Genomic DNA, 20,112 nt, shown 5'->3' with positions numbered 1-20,112 from the left:
TTGCCCCCCGGTCACAAACCCCATCAGCAGGATTGCACAGAGACACTGTACATGTCTGGGTCTCACCGCCGTGGGACGCTCAGGCTCTGTCTGGTGGCTTGGTGGTCCATTATCTCTCTCTGGAGCAGGGGTGTGTGTGTCGCAGGGACGGTCCACGAGCGTGTCCTGCGAACGAAAACTCACAGTTTTCCATTAGTTTCATTCCGAAGGTCAGGTTTGATCGACCTGAGTGGACACCACCTGATCTTGTGTTCCTTTTTAACTGCCGCGTACCCCCGTCCCGTAAGCACCAGTCTCCAGCCCCGTTCCCACTCGCCTAGCTCGTTTTTGACCATGACCTGTGGGCCCTCCTCTAGTGTCTGGGTGGCCCAGTGTTTTCGAATGGGACTGTTTGCTTCATCTCCCCTAGGAAATTGGTTCAGTGCTAGCAGCGCGGTTGCTAGCATGCGTGTCTGGTCTCCTGAGGGGATGGAATTGGCAAAGCCCTCTGCCTTTGCCAACACTTCTAACTTGGCTTTTAGGGTCTGATTTGCTCGCTCGACAATGGCCTGTCCAGTGCTGTTATATGGGATTCCCTGCGCTAAGGTGATACCCCACACCGAGGCAAATTCCCGCACTGATTTGGAGATAAAATTGGAAGCATTGTCAGTTTTAATTTGCTTGGGGATACCAAGCCATGCCATAACTGTCAGCCAGTGCTGGATCGTGGCCTTGGAGTTGGGTTTGAGGTGCTGTGTTGCTATGATCACTCCGCTGTAGGTGTCCACTGTCACTGCAAGCCATGCTCGGGGCTTTAGCAGTTCGCAGAGGGTGAAGTCTGACTGCCAGATTTCTGACGCCTTGAGGCCCCTCGGGTTGACTCCACCAGTCCATAGGGGTGACTTCTGGCAGTGAGGGCAGGTGGCCACTACGTGTCTCGCGTCTGCTGTCGAGATCCCGCATCTCTTCGCCAGTGCTTTGGCCCCTATGTGGAGTGACTCGTGCAGCTGACGAGCTTCCTGCAGTGTCCACACTCCCTTCGCTGCGGCATCTGCTTTGTCGTTGCCAGTCTGGAAGAAGCCCTTGACTGGGTTATGGCTGTTGACGTGGATGACTGACACGGTGCCCTGGCGTGAGGAGAGTGCCTCTTCGAGCATGGAGGCCGTCGTGGATGTTGACACACCTGGTCTTGACATGGCTAGGCAGAGCTTTGCCACGAATATAGAGTCTGTCACGATGTTGAGGTGTTCATCTTGGAAGAGTCCGCACGCCAAGACCACTGCTGCTGCTTCCAGCTGTTGCACTGACAGCGTGGGGTCACACGTTTTGACGCAATGCCATGTTTCTCCTGCCTGCCACACTGCTGCTGCGGTAGAAGTCATGGAGGAGGCGTCTGTAAAGACCGTTGGTCCTGGTTGCGGTCGGTCCATGACCTTCGGTGGCACATCTATGTCGACAATGGTCAGTAGCTGGGTCCAGGGTGGTTTGGTGGCGTAGGAAATTTCTCCTCCGAAGCCAGTGAGAGCGAGGGCTAGGTGCTCCGATATTGCAGTTGACTCCGTGGTCGGTCGCTTGCGGAAGGGGAGGTGGATCCTTGCCGGCTCGGTTCCCAGGTGTCTCAGGGCGAGTCTCCTGCCTTTCGTGATGAGGTTAGCAATGCACTCGACTCCTGGGGAGAATGCGTGAGTTGGTCTTCCGTAGACCACCCACTGGATCGGCTGGGATTTTTCGGAAGGTTTTTGGGCAAGTGCTCCCACTCCTCCCTTCTGCGTGAAGTGGACGTATAAGTCCAGTGGTACGCTCGGGTTCCACCTGGCAAGCAGGCTAGTGGACATCTGATGTTCGATGAAGTCGAGGGATTTCGTTGCTAGCGGCGTCAGCTCCTTGGGGTCCCATGGGTGTTTTCCTTTCAGGAGGTCATACAGGGGGTCCATGACCTCTGGGGGAACTAGGATGATGTTGCGGAGCCACTGCAGAGATCCCACGAGTCGCTGCATGTCGTGGAGGGTCTTGATGTCTCGGCGGACCTTTATCTTGGGTGGGGTCACGTAGGAGTTTGTGATCCCCACTCCCAGGAAGGTCACGCACGGTCCTCTCTTGATCTTCGTGTTCGCGATCTCGAAACCGTGTGCCTGGAGGGTTTCCGTGATCGTGGACACTAGGTGATCCACTTGGCCTGCCGATGGTGCGGCGACGAGGATGTCGTCCATGTACTGAATGATGGTCGCAGCAGGGTGGGAGTGTCGGACTGGCATCAGTGCCCTGTCCACGGTGATCTGGCATATGGTCGGGCTGTCCACAAGGCCTTGAGGTAGCACCTTCCATTGGAAGCGGAGGTTAGGTCGCTCGCCGTTCGGGAACACGATGGAGAAGGCGAACCGTTCTTTGTCCTCAGCATGCAGGGGTATTGAAAAGAAACAGTCTTTGATGTCCAGCACTGCGCACGGCTGCCCTTTGGGGATGGCTGAGTTCGCGGGCAGTAGTGTCTGAACTGGACCCATGGGCTGAATTGTCTTGTTCACTTCCCTCAGGTCGTGGACGAGGCGGTAGCCTTCTCCTGATCTCTTGGGGATTACAAACACAGGGGTGTTCCACGGGCTGGTGGAGGGTTCGATGTGGCCCTTTTGTAGCTCGCGGTCGACCAGTTCCAGCAAGGCTGTCATTCGAGGCTTTGACAGGGGCCACTGCTCAACCCATACGGGGTCTGGTGATTTCCAAGTCAGTTTGATTGGTAGCAGTGGGTGTACAGCAGTGGCCCTCATCATAAATTTGTAATCCTGACTCCTAGCATGGCGAGAACGTCCCTTCCTATCAGGGGTGGGGAGTTTTGCAAGATATAGGGGTGGATTGCTACTGTTTGTTCTGGTCCTTTCTTTGTATGGAGCGTTATAGCTACCAATTGGGTGCTTTTCCAAGCTCGGGACAACCCTCCCACCCCGTTCACAGGGGGGACTTCCTTGTACGGCCAGTGTCGGGGCCATAGGGCTTGGGGTAGGATTGTGCAGTCTGCTCCTGTGTCTGCCCAAAACTGAAGCCCTATTACATGGGGGTCCCGACTATCATAGAGGCGGCATGTCCCCCAAATTTTTGGGGGTTCCTTCCCTATTTTTAGGGCCAGGGCCACCCAGGGGTTGTCCCGACCTGAGCTGCCCCCTGTTGGCCCTGTGGCACAGGCGCTGCTTGCGGTGGCGGTGGGTACGAAGGCGCCGCAGGCTGTGCCGTGATACTCTCTGGCAGGGGTATGAAGTTGGCTGCTTCCTGTGGGAGAATGGGGTACGAGGGCTCCCCGCCCCATTGGGGGTTGGCATGGATGGGCCGCCTCATATTCGCAGCGGGAGGAGGCTGGGTGCGGCCCGCGGGCCCCCTCCCCTTTCCGTTTCCCTGGAGCCGGGACCTGCATTCCCTAGCAAGATGTCCCTTCTTCCCGCAGCCCCAGCAGGATCCCCGCGGGCGTGTTTGGGGCGGAGGCGCTGCGGCAGGCCGCCGTGCCGGCTGTGGGCAGCTCACTGCGATGTGACCCGCCTCCCCGCACTTGAAACACGCCATGGCATTGGTCAGGGTGTGGACGGCTGCCTGAATGGGCGTCAGGTGTTCCTCCCTAACTACGTGTCTGATCATGTCCGCCAGGCTAGCTCCGGCTGGCAGGGAGCGTAAGATATCCTTAGTAACAGAGTTGTACTGCTGGCGCAGGCAGTCGGCCACTACGGGGCCCCTTGCCTCTGCCGGCAGGGTGGAGGAGTCTATCGCTGCCTGCAGGCGATCTACGAACTGTGTGAAGCTTTCGCTCTCTGCCTGCCTCACGGTGAACCACGGTGCCGGCTTGGCCACGACTCGGGAGGCGGCGCGGGTGGCCTCTCTAGCAGCCCGAGTGGTCGCTCTGACCTCCTCAGCCTGCATCTGTGCAGCTTGCTGCTGTGGTGTGATCATGTCATCGTGCTTTCCTATCAGTCTGGATAAGCTCGATCTGTGCAGAGGCTGCCGCGCGCCGGACGCCTGGGCTGGCTGCTTTCTACAATTATCCTCCCATTCCTGCCTAAAGACGATCATTCCCGCCCCGTCCAATATCATACGCCCTATCCGTTCGATATCAAAGGGAAGCAAGTCATTGTTGCTAAAAAGATCATCGATTAATGTAGTAACTATAGCCGAGTTGATCCCCCTTTCCGCAATGGTTCTGACAATTGACTGTATATCCTTTGGGTTTGTCGGGGTATATACCCTTTGTTGGTTCCCTTCCGGACCGGTAAGCCGTACCGGGAAGGCTTGTATGGCGGCCGCCAAGGACCATTCAGCACAAGCTATCTTTATTTTCCCCCAGTCAGTAAACTGGGCTGATTCGTATTGTAGTTGTTTTTCGGCGCGGCTTAGAGCTTTACTCGGCTTTGTTTCAAGCCGTGCCGGTTCCGTTTCGTCCGTCTCGGAGCCATCGCTAGCCTCCGTCAGCTCCCCTGAGCTGGTAGAGCTGTTGCTGGTCTCCGAGCCGGAAGACGAGTGCCAGCGTACTTCCGGGGCTCCGCGCTGTTTTGTTCGGCCCCGAGCTCGCTCCTCCCCGTAGGGGTGGCGCCGCTCCCGCCCCCCCGGCTCGCCGCGCCTACCGCGGGGGGTGGTTTCTCCCTTATATGGTGGCAGCTTCGGACGGAGCCGCTGGTTGGTTCCGCGCTCTGTGCCGCTCTCCGCCCCCTTCTCCCGCGCGCGCGCATACCCGAGGTCGCGCTCCCCCCGGGTGTTCGCGCCGGGACCGCCCGAGCCCCGCCCCTCTCCGCCGCTCCCGGCGCCATGTTTAAACGAGTAGGGGGGCGGCGTGGCGGCCCCGTCTTCCCAAGCCGCGGTTTCGGCGGCTCGGGTTTCTTTTAGCAGCCCTTGCCAGAAGCGCTCCGCGGGCTTTTGCGTCTCCGACATTGGATCGCGGGCGGGCGGCGGCGGCTCGGAGGAATTTGCGGTCTCTTGGGGGGTTTGAGCGGTGGGGGGTTTCTGGGGATTTTCGGCGGCGGGGGTGTCGCGGGGGGTTTCTGCGGGGGGGGGTGGGCTCTGATCTGGGGGAGCGGGTGTCGCGCTGAGCCCCCCCGGGTCCCCGCCGCCGGGCGAATTGCTCTCAGGGGCAGTCTGCGTCCCCGCCCCCACGCCGAGTTTAGGAGTAACTAATAAACATGTGCGCGCCGCGGTCCGTGTCTCCTGCTCCTCTATCGCTTTGCGTAGAGCTTTTTCTACTTTGCCCCACGCTTTAAGATTTCTGCCGCTGCCTGAGGATTTTGTGTCCTCGGCTAGCGCGGCAGTGCATTTGTCCCATATTTCCGGATGTAATACATCCACGGGGCGCTCGATTGCCCCTAGCTCAAGCAATCTCGCTACGGCAAGATGAAAATCCTTGAGCTTACACCCAATACCCCACTGCGAATAAATAGCACTTACGATCCTGGCCATTGCGTCCATGACGCCCGCGGATCCTGGGACGTCTCCCCTTACGCCTAGATACGGTCCGACCGTTCCGGCCGCTGCTTCTGTCCAGGTGAATCCCGTCAGCCGGGCAAATTTTTCCTTTTTTTTCTTCTTTTGTCCCGGGTTTCGGCACCAGTATGTTGCCTTTATAAAAGACAACCAGGGACCTGGTTCAGATGGCAGCACGGCAGCCTGGTCTCAGCCGGACTGCTCGGGCTAATCAACAGACGCAGACACCAATATGGCAGACGGTTGAAAAGCGTTTATTATCCTATCTCGTGGGTTTAAATAGTTTTTAGGGGTCTTTGCTACGTCAGAGGGGGGTTGGGGGTCGTAGGGGCTAGTTGGGTAGTGGAAATTTACTAGGGCCGGTGTGGCTGCATTCCTCTGAGGCTTCTGGAGTTAGAAGATAGCGTGGGGGAGAGAGAGAGAGAGGGGGATGGGTCTATCTTTCCGTCACATCCCGTGTTGGTCTTCCGCTCCGCCTGTCCCTATCTACCACACATCTGTATTAAAATATGTTCATCACACCACTCTTTCTCTAAGTGATACATTGCTATTATATTAATTGCACCATTATTTCTGTGAGTAATACAGTACATACATGTCCTGGTTTTGCATGGGATGCATCTATGGAAGTGATGCAAAGCTTCCAGCCACTGGAAAGCTGTACACGCCTCTGTGAAAAACACATGTTAAAAGACAAAAAAACCCCCTGGAACTTCCCATTTTCCTTCTGGCCTGGAAACAGGTAACAAGGCCTGGCCCAGCCTCTGTCTCAGCTGGGCTGGGCTGGGTAGGCTCTGCCACGGGCCCGGGCCCTATTTGGGGAGCCGGCCACGCCTTTTTTGGAGAGCCCACCAGGCCCTGTCTCAGCTGGGCCAGGCGCCAGCAGCTGCCAGCCAGGAAGGCAGGAAGGCAGCAGGGCCCTGAGCAAGGCAGGGCCGGGCCATGGCTCTTAACATCTTGCTGCCAGGTCCCCTTCCCCCAGCGCGGCTGCCTCACGAGATCATGTGGCTGAGACCAGAGGCAGCCCTGCAGCCTGTGCAGAGAGTGGCCCTGCAGCTGGAATTGAACACAGCAAAAAACAAAGACCAGCCATGCAGCTGATCCTGACACAGACCAAGCTGCAGCTCCTGCCGGCAAGCTACCAGCTAGGGTCAGGTGACAATCTGCAGGCCCCGGGCGAGATGTTAACTCTTGCAGTGCTTCAATTCTCCCTCAAATGAGAGAAAAGAACAAAATGCAGTCAATGTAGAGGAGCAACATGAAGGCACTGACGTCAGTGAAGGAGAAGTCATGTCCCAGATGGGAGGGATGAGGAGATGCCTAAATCTTGAGGCTGAAATCATCTTGTAAATCTATGGAGAAATATGTAATTGATACATCAGACTCTGTTTCTCTGTAACAAATGAAAGCATGGGGAGGTGAAGGATTCAAATTGATATCAAGCAAAGGCCTCACCACCAAAGTAAGCAGATGATAAAGTAGTTGTAGTCTATGAGAAGTTTGAACAGAGAGAGAAGAGTGAAGACCCAGTGCTCCCAGGGAGAGAAGATGACCTCTGTTCCCAGAGATGAAGATGATTTGAGAGATAGATAATGAGAATCTTTGCCTTTGAACAGCTTATCTTTAAAACAGTACCTCATAAGTTGACATGGCCTGTAAACACAGCTGTGGGAAAAGCTTGTGGAAAATGGGAGGGATTTCACGACTGCAGATTTCCCTGGGTGGCTGCTATTAATGGGGACTGTGGGAATCCAGGGCTTCCCTCTGGCTGCCCTGGCAGGTCTGGGACCCTGGCAGGGGGTCAGGAACCCCCCTGGACAGAGCCCCGAGAGACACTGTCTGTGATCTCTGTCCATGAAGAGGAGTTTTCAATCTTACAGGATGAATTACAAGCTTTGAGTGTTTGATAAGAGTAATAATTAAGTGTGACACCGGTGCAAAAGTAAAATTTTAGATTTCTAGATTAGGGGTTCAGAGGGGACAAGATGGAGGAATTGGGTGTGTCTTGTCCTTTTCCTCCTTCTTCATGCCCTCCATGTTTCACTGTAGTGTTTGCATTTTTCTATTGGTTTAGGCTGGGAACACACTGTTCAACGTAGATGATAGATATTGGCACATTATTGTAAATATAGTACACGTAGTTTCTGGTATATAATGTTTGTACCATCCCACTGAGGGGCAGAGCCCCGCACACTGCCCTGCAAGACAGAGCTGCGGCAGGGCAGCAGAACATGTTATAGATAAGCAAAAATAAACAACCTTGAAAACAGCACAGACTAATTATGGCTTCTTCTTTGGCAACAGGGCAGAAAGACAGAGACTTTCTACAATCTCGGAATCACCAATTCCCACAGATTCCGACAAATGGCGTCCCTGGGTGGGCTTCAGCAAGAAGAACAAGAAGAAACACCAAACAACCTCCAACCTTCATCAGCAGAGAAAAACAAAAAAATAAAGAAAGGAAGAAGAACAAAACACAAATGCTTTCGGCAAATTCCAAGAAGAGAGGGAGCGGAAAGCTCAAGATAAGAACCCGACCTTCACCAAGACAGCTCATCTGAAGGACAGCCAGGTGGAGGAAAACCAGAAGCGCGCCTGGGATTTCTCGCCTGTCACCTGCTGGACGATGAACAGTGCCATCTCCGGACTGACCTCGTGCTGACTCAGCTTTTGGTGAGAATGGTTGAAATTAAGAACATGGGGAAGGGATGCTCCCAAGGACAGACAAAAATTTTTTTTCAGCCCTACAGGGCAAGACTTCTACCCATCTGGTAGAGATAGCCTCAAATGAGATGAAAGCTTTGTTATTGTGGGTGCAGTATAATCACCCGCACACAGATGCACATCTTTTGTTTGAGTTAAATTTTTGGCAAGGGATCAATAAGCAACTGTATTACCGAGCCACAGGAAAAAGAAAAAAAAGAAAAAAAATATATAAGACTGCCGCAAAACTTTTGCCTTCAGCAAGGACAATAAGAGTCACTTTCACAACGCGGCATTTTAGACTAAACAGCTAAGGCTCCTATGGGAGCACAAGGAGGAAGATGGCCCAGCCAGCAGCTTGGGGCAATTTTCCTCACCAGGGAAAGCAGGATTGCCTCCCGAGGAGGATCAGGGGGGATGGTGTCTCATCATGTCCTGCGTCTCCGAGTTCACATTGTTCCTCAAGACTCCCTCAAATCTCAATTTCTAAGCTCCTCAGCTGTAGAAACTCCCCAGACAGTGAGAGATAAGCCAGGCTGCAGCAGCCCTCGGTGGGGGAAAGGACTGGCCATTGCCCGAGTCCAAACCCACGGTGGGGGGGCAGCGGCGCCGGCGGCTCCTGGGGGGAGGGTGCAGACGTGAGTGCAGAGCGGAGGGAAAAGTGAGAGAGAGGAGAGAACTCTCGCAGCTGCGCGGGTGGGGAGTTCAAAACAGCCTACAGTGCAGGCGAGGGGGGGGGGCAGTGGGAACCACGCGGACGCAGGAGGCGGCGGGAGCGCGGGTGTGGCAGTCAGACGCCCGGAGCGCCCAGTGATGCGTTCCATGACGAGGGTCCGTGAAACCGTGAAAGCGGCCGACCGACAAGCGCGAGGGAGTAGCTCCCAGTTTGCAGCAGCGGCGCTGGCCAAGCGCGTGGCTGGGACGGAGAGCGGGACTCTTCTGTCGCCGCGGCGATGGCAGCGCGCATGCGCGAGACGGTAGAGCGAAACCCGGAAGTCGAAGCGGGGATCTCTCGCATCTCGAACGCACGGGCACAGGCGCAGACGGCGTCGGGGGCGGCGGTGGCCGCCAGCCAGCCATCTGCAGACTGCGCAGTGGCCGCGGGGGGAGACCCGAGAAGCGCGGGGCCGGGCGGGACGCGGCGCGGGGCTGTGGCAGTGCGGAATGCGGCAAGCGCGCACTGATGACGTCAGCAGAGCACCGAATCACGCTGGGCTCCGACAGCGGCTCGGGGACCAAGCGGGCCGACCCAGAGCGAGACCGGAGCGGCGCCAGGCCTGACAGAGAGAATGGGGGGGGGACGTTCCCGAGGGGCGGCCGCGCAGAGCCAGTGTAGGCGGGCGCGGTCGGTGCGGGGGTTCCTTCCCTTGTTCCCATGGGGACACAGACAGAGAGGGTGAATCCAGGCTGCGCATACGTTTGCGAGAGTTAAAGTGAACGCGGAAGTGGCTGAGAATGGGGGTGCTGGGTTTGGAGAGGAGGATTGCAAGCGCGGGTTCGGCACAGCTGACAGCGAGTGTGAGCAGGGAGGGCGAGCAAGAGAGAGGGGCAGCCATCCTAATGTAGACAGAAGCGGGGTTTGACTGCACCAGAAATGCTCCCCAACGCTCTCATGCCGGTGCAGATGGGGGCTGAGCAGAGCCAGTTGCAGGGATTTCTTTGATCAACCCTTCTCCGCAGCAGGTGCGAGCAATGCACCGCCCATTTCCTTTCATCAGCGGCGGCAAACAACAAAATCACAACAGCCACAGCAAACAACCTTTTACAAGCAGCAAATATCCTACAGCAATGCTGAGGGATGGGACTCCCAACTTTCACCCCGAAATGAAATTCAATCAGTCAGTCGCTTTTTGAAACCAGTCAACACAAGGCCTTTTTCAAATCTCCCCAATGTTTCTAAACACTAACCCCAGATTTTTCAGTTAGGTCACAAAATTGACCGAGCAGACACGCCCAGCCGGTGTGATGATAAGTAATGATTGTGGAACACAATGTGAAAAAGCGATATCATAATGAAAATTGAAATAGAGAATTAAATAGCATGAAATGTTAGTAATTTATTATATTAAGGTTTAAGTTAGGTTGCATTTTAACGTTCTATTAATGATAGAATTGATTTTTATATAGTTGGTTTGAGTTTAAGTTAAGTATTGTTTAATTAGAGTATATCACTTTAAGTTTATTTTAGGTTTGGGCCCTGAAGAAGTTAAGTTTATTTAGGTTTAGTTGATAATCGATTTATATATTATTAATTTGATACATATGGATTTCGTAAAGTTAATATAATTTAGGGATTCTTTACTAAGATTGTTATATATTGAGTTTAAGTACTGTTTGATTCAAAAATTATTTTAAGTTTTTCAAAGGTCAAGTTTATTTAGCAGCAAAGTTTAGTTGTTTTTCTTTAAGGATGAGAAGGTTTTGACTGAAACAGTTCACAAAGTAATAATGAACATTGATTTTAGGAGAAGACACAATTTATTGGATCCTTGGTTTTGTTTTAGTATTTTCTGTTTTATTATAAGTTTATCAGTATATAAGAGTTGTAAAGGAATTTATTTTGAGTTTTCTGAGATTGATTTCATTGTTTAAAAATCAGTTTTATAGTCTGTTATTTCTTTGTATAATAATACAAAGGGCGTTTGTTTTCAAATCCTTTATTTTTAACTATTTAAGTGTTCTATAAATGTTATTGTTAAGAAATTTTATCATGTTATCAGGTGAAGATTTGTGCTTTGTTTTTTCATAGTGAATTCTCATATGTTTTATTGTTGTTTATGTAATCTTATCCAGGTTACATGCCGTTCTGAAGTCTCATTTTGGATTTTAACTGTATTGAGCATTTTTTTAGGTGAACTTCCTGATTTGTTTTTGTATCTCTTGTGAGTGGAATCATTGCATTTCTATTTTTTATCATTCTCAAATGTTTTTCAGAAGATCTCAGAGAGAGGTGCCTGAAGCATTCTGATAGCTTTTTGTCATTGTTAATCTTACGATTTCTCCAGTTGGCATCCTTTTCCTTCAAAAGAGTTTCAAGAAAAATGAATCTTTGTGTCATTTGATCAGTTTATCGGTTTGAACTTCAAGTGTTTATTTTATAAGAAAATGTTTTAATAGGTTGTTATGTTTTAAGTATCATATATGTATTGTTGGTATAAGTTTTGTTTTATATAATATGTTAGGGGACATCTCTCCAGTTTAAAGTTTGGGTCCTGGACAGGCCCTGATTTTAACTTGGATAGATGAGTTTGCCAGCAAAATTCAGAGGTTTCTGCACAAAAATGAATGATATGCAGGTCATTTTGACCCACCAATTTGATTCTACAAAGGTGACAGCTGACACAGCTTTGAGGTGAAACTTGCCAGCCTTGCCTGGGAAAGGATGCCAAGGGTTTTCACTGAAAACAAATGTTTCAGCTGTTTGCAGACTCTGAACTGCTGTCACAATGTTTCTAATGATCATGCTTTGTTCATTTTTATATATGCTATTTAGAATCTCTTTCTTTTTAATTTTCTTGAATTGTTATCGATTTTGATAAGTTTTATGCATTTTATCATTGAGGTATTTTGTCTTGTTCTATATTATGTTTTACATTTCAACTTTCTTGTTTCAAAAGAGAAGAAGAGAAAGAGAGAAAAAAGGAAAAAGAAAAAAGAAAAGGAGTGGAGAAGTGCCTGAAATAAGGCTGAAATTATGCTGAAGATTTTGTATGTTTTAATCTCTTGAAATAATTATTTTGCAGACTTGATTTTGTTGATCATTGAGAAAAATATGAAGAGAGTGCTAGACACTGGACAGATAAAATTGAAAAAAAAAATCGTTCAAATCAATAACTTTGAGCAAGGATTTTGTTAATGTTTTCACAGAAGTTGAAAGTGGGGTTTTTTAATTTGCAGACCCTCAAAAAACAATTCTTACAGATTTAGAGATGGAAGCTCAGATCATTATTGTGGCAAAGACCAGATTGTTGATAATGTCAGGCAAAGATTTCTTAATCATTCATTTACATTTAAAGAAGAAATATTTTGAGTGGACAATCCAAAGTCACAAAATTTTTCAATCACGTTGTTAGGGCATTCAGAAGTTTGCACAGTTCGTTTTCCAGCACACAAAATGTTAAATGTAAAAGTGAGCTTCAGGGAAAAACCAAAAATAAGCCAGGAACCAGTGGAAGGAATGACAGTATTCACTGATGGTTTGGGAAAAACTCACAAATCAGTGGTCACATGGAAAAATCAAAAAACGGGGAAAAGGGAATCAGATATCAAAATGGTACAAGGTTCACCACAAGTTGCAAAATTGGTAACAATAGTCAGGGTTTTTCAGTTATTTCAGGAACCCTCAATCTGATCACAGGTTCAGTGTATGTTGCAAATGTGGTCAAACGATTAGAGGGATCACTTTTAAAACATACGGACAAGGAAATTTTATATTCATATCTATTATGCATGAAAATAATCCTAGAAAAACAAAGAACATTAATAAATACATCAGAGTGCATTCTTCACTTCCGGGGTTTTTAGTAAAAGAGAATGCTCATATAGATAGACTCACAATGCCCATCTTGCAGACACTGCCAGACATTTTTGAGCAAGCAAAATTGAGCCACGCATGTTTTCACAAAAATGCACAGGCATTGATGGGAACCTTTCACCCTTCTGAAAGCCAGACAAAGGAAATCTGCTTGCCAGAGTGCCAGTTTGTGCAGTCTCCTGTATTTACAGGAGTGGTCAATCTGAGAGGTTTGTAAAAGCCTTCAGCTGTGGCAAGCTGATGTCACAAAATATTCATCTCTTGGGAGGCTCGAAAACATTTATGTCTCAGTTGACACATTTTCAGGGGCGATTTTTGCATCATTATATACAGGGGAGACCACAGAACATACCTGCAGACATTTTTTATAAGCATTTACATCATTAGGAGTGCAACAAGAAATAGAAACAGATAATGGTCCAATTTACACAGGCAAGGTGCTTGACAAATTTCTGAAAAAACGGAGAGTCAAACATATTTTCAATATTCTTCATTCTCCCTCAGGTCAAGCAAGCAGTGAAAGAACACATCACACCCTGAAATCCACTTGGATAAACAGAAAAGGGGGGAGGCAGGGTTGAACAAATGTGTTGAATTTTTGCAGGGTTGAACAAATGTGTTGAATTTTTTTAAATGTTTTTTTCTCAGAGCCCACTCTACTAATTGTCAGATATTTTACAAGCAGCCCACAGGAAAAACTAAGGGAAAATCCTTTCGTTTTGATCAGAAACCCAGAGTCAGGACAGATTGAAGGTCCATTTACATTAATAACTTGGGGAGAGGGTTTCGCTTGTGTTTCTATAGGATGAGGACTGAAGTGAATGCCAGCAAGGCACATGAAACCTTATCGGGTGCAGACGCCAGTGGACGTAGACCCGAGAAGCAGAGAAGCAAGCACACAGACGAAGGCAGACAACGACGCTGCAGACGTCTCGTCAGACAACGATTGATCACCCAGAGACTTGGGGTTTTTTCTGAGAAATCAAGTGTTGTTTGGGTGTTGCTGCATTGCGAGGTTTCTCACAGAGGGTGGGGACATGGACATGGGATTCAGACAGATAGTGTTAATGTACTTCATTCTTTCACCTGTTGCCTTGTGCAATAGGACAGACTTTCCCATGAGACAACCAAGGGAAAAAGTGTGGGAGACTTTGGCAAAAGCAGCGGGTCTGGACAGCATTTGCCTGACCCATTCGAAACCAGAGAAACCATTTTCAACATGCTTGGTAGGTGTGCCAGTGGAGGAATGGTCAGTCCCAGGGGACATCCTTCCAAGGGTTCTGAAGTTTTTTTCGGATCCTGTGGAGGGATGGCATGTTTGGACACAGTTCCTTCCTGTGGCTCACTTTGAACCTCTGGATTTGGACATTTTGGGTCAACAAAAATGAAATTCTGTATCAAATTCAATCCATTGGGAGTGACAGAGACAAATAATCACATGATAGATGTCACTCCAAACGAGCTCTTTAACAGAAATGTATCATCCTGATGTAATTACACCAAAATGAGGAGCAAACTATCCCTTCAAAAATCCGACCGTTCTACTAAAAGGGATGCTTTTGAATTTGCAGGGACAGAATTTGGCCTGCTATCCCTGCAAAAATCAAGGGTGGTCCATGCAGCATTGATAGATCTCTTGTTAACACACAGCGTGACCTTGATAAGAGAGCAAGGAGGAAAAAAAATCTAATGAATGAAGTGATCCAAATTGTGACAATGATAATGTTAATACCAAGAAAAAGGCTCAGAAAAACTGAATGGTTCTGCTTTAACAGCAGGTGGCATCAAAAAGGGCCTTGGTGCAGTTGGATCAAAAGAGGTTGTGGGCAGATGTAATGGTTTGACACTGGCACAATGCCAGTGCCCCCCATGAAAATGCAATCTCTCAACTGAATGCTGTGAAATGTGATCGAGAACAGAGCAAAGCAGGCCCAAGCTTAATAACAAGAAAAAAAACTTTATTAAACTACTACCACTATGCTACTATAAAAGAGGGGGGAAAAAAAAAGAAGAAAGAAAACACACACAATTCAAAATGAAAACCTTCCAAAGCATTCCTCCTCCCACCACCCAACTCCAACAAACCACAGTGAGACACAATCAGGACCCCAATCATGTTTCCACCCTCCAGATAATCAACACCCAGTTCATCTGCAGGGGAGAGAGGAGTCTCTCTTGTGCCACAGACCCCCCAAGAAACACAGCTGCCACATCCTGTGCTTCCATGTCACCACATGGCACCGCCCGGAGAAAAAAAGCTTGCCAGTGGTGACCCTCTCCTTTCCATGCACAGTGCTCTCACCACCTGTCGTGGTTTGACACGGAAAAAGAATTTTTCCGGAAGGAAGAAGTCAATTTGGACATTGACCAATTGAAGGTGGACACGCCTCTGAGAACACAGAGGGGTTAAAAGCAGAATTCCCAGGAGAACTCGCTCTCTTGGGTTCCGGTCAGCGGTCAGTGCAGGACTCTCCCCTGCCCAGCCACGAGCTGGGTGGGGGAGGGGAGAAGCCATGTGGCCTTCGGAGGTAGGCCCAAGGGTGGAGGGACTGGAACCCCCCTGCAGATGGAAGGGTGGAGAAAACTGGGATGTCTCCGTTCCCCCCAGAGTCTCTCTCTCCCAAGAGAGAAAAAGAGACGGCGGTGGTTTTGCCAGCAGTTCACCGCGGGGAAGGAGAAGAGCGGGGGGGCCGCAAGGTGCCCAGCCGCCTGTGGGAGCTGGAGCCTGGGCAGCGAGCCATCCTTGGGAGTCGGGACTTTTAACCCTTCCTGAGAAATGAAAGCTTTGTGAAATTTTTCTCCTCCTCGGTTTGAAAAGAGAGGAAGAGAGACAGCCTGGGACCTGGGATGTTGGAAGGAGAAATTCTAGGTGGGAGGAGATGATGGAGTGGCTGTTTGGCTGGACTTTTTCTTGGTAGCCACAGATTGAACTGATCTTCTCCTCCAAGAGAGACTGTATTTTAGGAGGATGCCAGTGAGCCAAAGAGACCATGCTTCAGCTGGGAAAAGACAGAAGTGGAGCGAACAGAGAAAAGTTAGGGAGGTTTGTGGTGGTGCCCCCTGTCTTCAGAGAGGAAGAAGAGAAGAAGATTTCTGTTCGTGGATCCTCGGCCCCAGGGGAAAATGGGGGGGACTGTTGGTCCCAAAAATGAAAACTGAACTGTTGTTTTTTCCCTCTTGGCAGGGCATCCTTGAAAGGAAAAAATCCTAAAAGTTGGACCCCAAAAACCGGAACTGCTCTTTTTAGTTGATTCTGGAGCAGAAAAAAACACAGTTCAATGACTGCCCCCTGGATGTATCAAAGGTAAGGATTTTATAACTGTGATTGGGGCTAAAGGGGAACCCTTTCAAGTCTGAGTCCTAAAGAATGTAGAAATAGAATCTAATAATAAAATCTGTGTTGGGGATGTTTTATTAGTGGAAGAAACAGAATACAATTTATTGGGGAGGGATTTAATGATAATATTGGGAATACGTAAAATTGCAAAAGACTCACAGCTCATGGTAAGTTTATACAACCTAACTACTGAGGATGAAAAGAAAATTAATCCCAGGGTCTGGCACACTCCGGGGGAAGCTAAAATATTAGACATCAAACCAATTCTCATTAAAATTAAGAGACAAAAAGAGCGCATAAGGGTAAAGCAGTATCCCATCCCTCTAGAGAGAAGGAATGGATTAAAACCAATAATCGAGGACTTTAAAAAGGGGGGCACCTTAGAGCCCCACATGTCCAGACATAACACACCTATATTAGCAATACAAAATCTATTAGCAGTTACCCACAGTCTCTAATCCTTATACTCTATTATAGTGTAATTGACCTAAAGGATGCCTTTTAGACTTGTCCTCTAGTTGAGGAAAGTCAGGATAATTACATTGCCCCCCCCAGACCAAAAAAAAAAAAAACAAACCAAAAAAAAAAAAAAACCACCAAAAAAAACCCCACCCTGGCACAAAATCCTACTCAGTTCTTGTTTGGGGCAGTACCAGGGGACCCTCCCCATGACTGTGCTAAAACGGTAAAATTACAGACCAAAATACGACCTGATTTAGAAGAAGAACTCGAGGAAAGGGAGAAATGGTTTGTAGATGGATCTACAAGGGTGGTAGAAGGAAAAAGAAAGTTAGGATATGCAGTCATAGATGGGAAGACAGGAGGGGTGGCAGAATCTAGGCCCCTGAGTGCAGGGTGGTCGGCTCAGGCTTGTAATCTGTATGCAGTATACAGGGCTTTGCTAAGACTTAGAAGGAAAAAAGGGGACAATTTTCACAGATTCCAAATATGCATTTCGGGTGGTGCACACCTTTGGGAAAATCTGGGAAGAAAGAGGTCTGCTAAACACACGGGGAGTGGGATTGATTAATGAAGAAATAATTAAACAAATCCTAAAAGCCATTAGAGGGCCAGAAGCTATTGCTATAGTCCAAGTAAAAGGACACCAAACCGGGATGCAATTCAGGACTCGGGGGAACAATTTAGCAGACAAAGGGGCAAAAAGCGCTGCTTTGATAAAGGTAAGTGCCCCAGAGATTGAAAAAGGGGACGATCAGGAAATCCCCCCCAACCCTCTGAAAAGGAGATAGAGGCTTATCGGGAGATTGGGGGACAGTTAGAAGGAAGTAAGTGGAAGTTACCAGATGGGAGGGAATTGTTGACAAAGGAATACACTAGGAAAATTTAAAAAAGATTACATATGAATTGGCTAAACAAGAAGTGCAAGGGGGCATAACTTGCAAAAAAATAAATCGTGCAAACTCCCAAAAGTTAATGGGGAGTCGTCCAGCAGCTTACCGGCCTTTTGAAAGGATCCAGGTAGATTTCACTGATCTACCCAAGGTCGGGAGATACAAATTCTTATTAGTCATAGTGGATAAACTAACCCACTGGGTAGAAGCTTTCACAAGCTCCCGGGCTACAGCCCAAACAGTATCAAAAACCTTATTAGAAGAAATTATACCGCGCTATGGGTTAGTAAGCTACATTGATTCGGACCAAGAGACACATTTCACATCAAAAATCATCAAGCTGTTGGCAGATGCTTTAGGCATTTGATGGGAATACCACACCCCGTGGAACCCTCAAAGTTCAGGACAAGGTGAGAAAATGAATCAAACATTGAAGGCCCAATTAGCAAAATTAATGTTAAAACCAAAAATGTCATGGATAAAATGCCTCCCGTTAGCCTTATTAAATATAAGAACTATGCCTCATTCCGAGACGGGACTTTCACCTTTTGAAATGTTATATGGGATGCCTTATACCCATGGTATGCCTGTAGGGCATCCGAAATTAGAGGATAAACAAATACAACCATATCTAGTAGAATTAAATAAGAATCTCGAAGAATTGGGAAAGCAGGGGTAATAATGAAAAACAGCCTTTTTAGCTTCTCGATACATAAAATACAACCTGGAGACAGGGTGCTTGTGAAAACCTGGCGGGAAGCCCCATTAACGCCTCAATGGGAGGGACCTTTCATTGTTCTTTTAACTACAGATACTGCTATACGAACTGCAGAAAAGGGGTGGACACACGCATCAAGGTTAAAAAAGTCAATCTCCAGTACGGGCACCAGAGTAGAAAATCGCCTCCCCCCGCCCCCCTGGAGATTTGAAGATAACCCTGCGCCGGCCAAGTAAATGACTGAGAGCACGTCTATCAAGCGTTCCATGCCAGAGTGTAACTATTATCCTCTCCTACATTTCCCTTGCAGATACTGTCATAAAGTTTGAACTGTTTATTATTGAATTAAACAAAGTGGGTTGTTTGGGAAGTGTGTTGAGCAGGAGGAAGACCTGACTGGCCGTTTTCTGGTAAATAGCCACAAGGCTAAGATTGTTTTAATTAGATTCAATAATCTAGGTTTTAGTTTTTTTCTTTCCTTCTTTTCCTCTCATATCAGAAGGAATTAAGGGGGAAATTACAAACAAAAGCTAAAATTGTTATTGTTGAGTGTCATAGGTCGAACAACGTACCTCGCAGTGCAGACTACACCAGTGAGGCATTTTAAACAAATGTGTGCGGCTCGGCCTTAGTATGAAACCACAGACAAAGATTCCTGCTGCCAAGAAGATGGCTCACCCTGCCGCTGGAAGCACCCCAGTGGGCGCTGGGAACGGCAGAGGGATCCTAGCAGTGGGATTAGTCTGGGCGAGCCTGAGCCTAGCCTCATGCCTCAGTAACCTCCCCAATCCTGGGAAGGGTGAACCTGGTGGCAGATATCCAGAGGAATCACCTCTTACCTCATGGAACTGCAGCAGGGGTAAGACTAATAAACGTTGTCTTGACACTAACACTCAACAGGGGGTGTACAAATTCAAAGAGAAATCGAAAACATACCTTGAAAACGGACAGTCAGCTCATAAACTACATCAAAAGAGCACATATATATATAGTTTATAACAGATATATTCGTACTATATAGGTTAGAGAAAGCAAGAATCTGTCTTTGTTGCTTATTTCCAAGCTAATTCACTGTGTTATAACCCAAATAAATTGGGTATGTGTGTAATAGAGAAAACGTACTGGGTGGGTGCTAGATAAATGATAAATTGAAAGAAATAAAAGAAAGACACAAACCCACAAATTTTACCATAGAATCCCAGAATTAGAAAATATATATAAACTCTGTAGCTTTATATAAAATAAAATAAAAATTAGGGTGTGAATTAATAAGTTAATATAAAAGGTGGGGGATTGTTATGTGTAGTATATATAAGTCGCACCATTTCTAATATGATATATGTGATATTGAATATTTGTTAGAGTATACATGTTTGTATTAGGATTCTCCCCCCCCCCCCCCCCCCTTGCAGGCGAGACCGGGAGTATATTAGAAACTGATTTACAAATAAGAAGGTACGGCTGGCCAGGAGACGGGCCATGTCTGGGGAGATACGGGAACCCCAGGTGCTGATCATCGCATGAACGACCCGAGATGGATATCTTGGAAATCCCCGGACAGATACATGTGAATGCAGCGTTCCCCATTCCCCGTAAATTTCATCACAGGATTCAACAACTCTGGACACTGAATTATTCTCCCACATCTCCAAAAGAGAAAATCTTATTAACATATGGACTCTGAATAGAAGAAAAGACTGATTACTGAAATCTTGGCCTCAGGCGGAATTTTCCCTATAAAAACCGCTTGTACCAGGATGGAGGTGTGTGGGCATGGAGGAAAGCCTCTGCTGAGGCTGAGTCCTTGTTGCACACCCAGGGCCGACCCCGGGCTCAGCTCTGTTCTTTCCTTGTGGCTGGCTAGATAGAATTTGATTGCAAAATAAACATTTTATTTTTCATATTAATTTGGCTGGACAAATTTTCATTTATAACAGATCTGACTGCATTGCCTGAATGTTAACCCAACCTGCTTTTCTACAGGAGAGGTTTGTTTAGAACAGCACCCGCCTTCTAACCCCTGCATTTTTAATTAGCAAACATC

General features: G+C 48.1%; 1 long non-coding RNA gene across 1 annotated transcript in view; it reads left to right on the top strand.

Moving 5' to 3' along the window:
- LOC116806916 (uncharacterized) overlaps nucleotides 1–16,579 on the top strand; it is a 34,728-nt gene extending 18,149 nt beyond the window's left edge. Inside the window, exons 2-3 of the long non-coding RNA XR_012053371.1 lie at nucleotides 7,729–15,189; nucleotides 15,289–16,579. This is a non-coding gene — a long non-coding RNA (uncharacterized lncRNA). The remainder of the gene's footprint in view (nucleotides 1–7,728; nucleotides 15,190–15,288) is intronic.
- The last annotated feature ends 3,533 nt before the right edge of the window (nucleotides 16,580–20,112 follow it).

The sequence above is a fragment of the Taeniopygia guttata genome, chromosome W (genome assembly GCF_048771995.1).
Source record: "Taeniopygia guttata chromosome W, bTaeGut7.mat, whole genome shotgun sequence".
NCBI lineage: Eukaryota > Metazoa > Chordata > Aves > Passeriformes > Estrildidae > Taeniopygia > Taeniopygia guttata.
The sequence above is the reverse complement of the archived record's forward strand: the minus strand, read 5'-3'. Positions and strand labels throughout refer to the sequence as shown.